Source organism: Humulus lupulus, chromosome 4 (assembly GCF_963169125.1).
Source record: "Humulus lupulus chromosome 4, drHumLupu1.1, whole genome shotgun sequence".
Taxonomy (NCBI): Eukaryota; Viridiplantae; Streptophyta; class Magnoliopsida; order Rosales; family Cannabaceae; genus Humulus; species Humulus lupulus.
In genome coordinates this window covers 125,549,340-125,553,601 of record NC_084796.1, presented here as the reverse complement: position 1 = coordinate 125,553,601, position 4,262 = coordinate 125,549,340, and the positions used below count along the sequence as shown (strand labels likewise).

General features: G+C 30.6%; 1 long non-coding RNA gene across 1 annotated transcript; it reads left to right on the top strand.

The window, feature by feature from the left end:
* Window positions 1–2,263: 2,263 nt before the first annotated feature.
* On the top strand, window positions 2,264–3,788 carry LOC133829157 (uncharacterized). The gene is made up of 2 exons (XR_009891586.1): window positions 2,264–2,578; window positions 2,812–3,788. It is a non-coding gene; the product is annotated as an uncharacterized LOC133829157 (long non-coding RNA).
* The last annotated feature ends 474 nt before the right edge of the window (window positions 3,789–4,262 follow it).

Genomic DNA, 4,262 nt, shown 5'->3' with positions numbered 1-4,262 from the left:
TTATGCATTTATATGAAGAAGAATTTACTTGCAAGAAAGTTTTTGGGTTAGTTGAGGTGAGTTTTCATTTTGGTCCTCTCTTCGAGCTCATTAAATTATTGTACATTTTAATAAGCTTTAACCGCCAGCAAGGTAAGTATAACTTATGGCATGTTTGGTAAGATTAGACAAGTTTGATCCAATTGGAAAAGAGTCTATCTTTGTGATGGTGGAGGCAATGGTGCTTCGTAAGACTACTACTTGATGTATTATATGTTTTTGTTTTTATGAAATTTTCAAGTCTGCTGCATTTTATACACATTTTCTTGACTCGTCAATCGTTCTCGTCTCTTTATGATAGTGAATCGGCAGAAGTTCCTAGCGTTCTTCCTCTTTAAATGAGGTACACATTTGGATTTTTATCGTGATAGATTTTGTTGTTACAAACCTTAAGATTGACTGCTTTATATTAACTTCATTGTTATATTAACTAGTTTGTTTACATGCAGGAGTCTTCCATTTTAAATGAGCACATGGTCGTGCTGTTGCCTGGAGCTGTTTATTCTCTTTCTGTAGGTTATAAGATATTTGGTGATCTATCCTGGTTATAAGGTACTGGGGTTTTGTATCATTTCGTTCAATTTTCTGTTTTGCTTTTCTTTGTGATTTTTTTTCTTGTTTATATTAGAAATTATATCTTTTTTCCTCATTAGATGAATGTTACATGTATGTAAATATGCAATGCTGATTTGGGCCATCTCAAATTCCATGGATATGTAGAAGAAGATAATTGTGATCATATAGTCTAGCAAAGCATGCCACCCTGTATGCACCAGTTTTTTCTGGATGTATACTTGATATTTCTTTCTGTATGTAATGAATTAGATGCTAATTTTTTTTAGCAACAATTATCTGGTGGGTTATAGTAGCAATATCAATTTTTAACTTCAGAATGTTTGATTAAAAAAGGTATTTTAAACTATCACAAGAAATTCAAGGCAGATTGGGTACTTTGTGTATATATTTTTTTTACCAAATATGTATTATATTAACTTGATGTAGACCTAGTCTTTATGTGTGTCATATACTCCCAAGGATCTCTTTGGCACTACACTACAGATATATAATACTAGAAGAACCATATATTATTTATATTAGAGGATCTCTTTGGCACTACACTACAGGCCTGCAATGACACTAATCATTTATATTATCATGGTTTTTATTCCAATCAGTATATTGTGCTCTACATTTTGTATAATAAAAATAATTTTTATACATTTTTTATCTATAAAAGTAATGCATGATAAGAACCATGATTCCAACACTTTGGTTATGAGGGTACTGCAAGAGTACTGATAGAGTGGCTATTAAGCATGTGAACAATTGAATTCATAGCTTGTTGTAGTAATTAGCTAGAAAAGGAAAGCCAGACTTGTTCTGTTCTACTTCTAGTTTTATTGATGTTGTTATGTCTACCATTTCTCTTGCTTCTGATGGTACATTTAGGTTTGCTTCTGATGTTGTACTTCCTTTGATAATTCTAAATATGCACGTGCTTTGGTTTCCTCTGTTTTTATAGCTTCTTTCACTGCTGCAATTTTCAACTTTTATGTTGGATGACTAATTATAAACAATGTTTATTAAACTCAAAATTTTGTGTTTGATTTTTAGTATCTAGCTTCTGTTCTGCTTCTACTTCTGGGGGTCTCTACTTCTGAGCTTAGTACTAGACCTTATATGCCTAAATTAGTATAGCACATAACATTATGCATACAAGAAACAGATGGCAGAAAATGAAATAGATTTTCTTTTGCTTCTGGCTTGCAACTAAAGTTGAATGATTAAGCATAAAGTATGATTGAGTTCTTCTATATCATATATAGACCTTTTCTTCAAAAATCATAAACTTGACACTAAAGCCAAGAGTTTAGAACACAAACAGGAAATAGAAATTTAAGACATACCAAAAACCGCCTCCTAAAAATTTCATACTAACATTAACTTCTTTAATTTTTCCCCTGCTGTATGTGTTTTACATTAGATTGTGTTGTTTCATTGGTTCACATTCTCTCTGTTCTTGTTCTTTCTCCTAATCTTGCTTGCTGTTTTGAACTTGTGTATATTCTTAGTTTGTTAATTTTCACTATCTTTATAAGAAGTTTAACCAAAAGATCTTAGTTAAACTATATTTTTTATATTTAGATTTGATTTATACATGTCTCTAATGTTTTTTGCAGCCACATGTTGACTTTGGATTAAAAGTAATTGGTGCAAAGTGTTTATATATAATGAACTCTCAGGAGAAGTCACTATTTGGACACTTTTCCATATGTTTGATTTTTCAGAAATTGGAAAAGCACAGGTTGTTTTACACATGTTTTCTTTTACCATTAATGCATGCTAATTATTGTTTGATTATTCTGTTCTGTGGTGCGGTGAATACTTTTTACGATCAAAACAAATTACTTGGGTCCTTTATTATTATTATTATTTAAGTTATAATTTTGTTTTTTGTCTTTCTTTTTTTAAAGGAATATTACTATGCCTGAAAATGAGCAAAGTCAAAACTGAAAGAGCTTCTTCAGAGCTTTGGAAGGTACTTTTTTCCAATTCATTCTTAATATGATATTACCTTCTTTCTTAGCTGCTTTGAGTTTTTCCATCTCTGATGCTAAACATGCTTTACTTTTCAACTTTATCGAGATATAAGATTGCTCAAAAGGTTTGTTTTTTGGCATATAAATTGGAAACCTTTTTATGAGCACTTTCCATGTTTTTTTCATGAAAGCTGTTAAGTTGTGCTGAATGAATGAAACTTTGGGTTTGCAGGTTGCGGGTTTAGCTGTTGTTTGTGTTATATGTTTCACCTCTAATGCTTTTGTGGCTTTGTTAACTGACATTCCTGTAAGTTCCTATCTATACGGCATGTAATGCCATTCATTTTTCATTCAAACATCTAACTCGGTCTAATAGATCTCTAGCAGTTCATTTCTCGTAATGCCATTCATTTGCACTTTGGAATTGGCACAAATGGGAATCTTCAATTTGTTGTGTTTTGATTATTTAAAAATTTTCCAAGAGTTTCTTTTCTTGATAGGCTTGTTTGATTTTTCTATAAATTTTTTGGTTTACCTTGTTCTTTCTATTGATATTTTTTTTTCTTTATGCTCTAGGCGGTGTGTTTTGCTTTAATGGGCATTGGCAGCTCATTTCATGCTCAAGAAACTGCTATGAGTGGGTAATTAAAGAGTCGAGTGTGGTAAATACTGTTCTTTTCCTGTGTACTGTGTTATGCTTGGGGTCATTTGGGACATGTTACTTTCTGATTCTTTTGAGATCTGCATGTAAAAGCCTCAACTTATCTATTTGCATACATTTGTTGAAAACATCAGGTTCTGGCCTTCGGGTACTATGTGACTTCAGGCCATCAACTACAGAGGTTAACATAACAATAAAGCTTTTACTTGTGTTGCTTTTCTCGACAGTGGAGTTTTGTTGTCTCAGTTCACGTTTTGGTGGCATGATAGACATGGAATCTGTCGAGGACGTGGCTAATATTTCTAATGTGTCTGGGATTACTACCCATTCTTTGCAACTGTACAGTCATTGCTGACCACTAGACCGTCTCCCTGCAACTGTACAGTCATTGCAACTGTTGTTTATTTCTTTGTGTTGAAAGTAGTAACTTTTAACTATGTTGAATATTTAAGACTCCTTGAATACTTAAAGAACATTTTGTTGTTGATGACAGTGTTGAATGTTTTAAACTAATTTGTGGATTGTTAATACAATGTTGAATGTTTTTACTTTTTGTTATTTGAAAATCAAGTTCATTTGATGATGTTAGTATATATTAGAAAGCTAATTTTAATTATATAAAAAAATTAAAATATAATAGAATAAATTAGTGTTATATAAATAAAATATATAATGAGAATTTAAACTTATCTAATTATTAAAATAATACAAAAATTGTGTTATAATATCTATTCCAATAACACTTTTTATGCAAAGAATTGTGTTATGCAGACTTCATTATATAACAAAAATAATGTGTTATACTAAAGTGTAGTATAACAGAAAAAATGTGTTATACTAAAGTGTAGTATAACACAAAAAAAGTGTTATACTAAAGTGTAGTATAACACAAATTTATAAGTATTGAAATGTGTTATATAATCGACTATAAATAACATAATTAAACACTTATCTATATATTAAAATAACACAGAAAATGTGTTATCGTTGACAGTATAATAACACATCTGTATAACAATGAT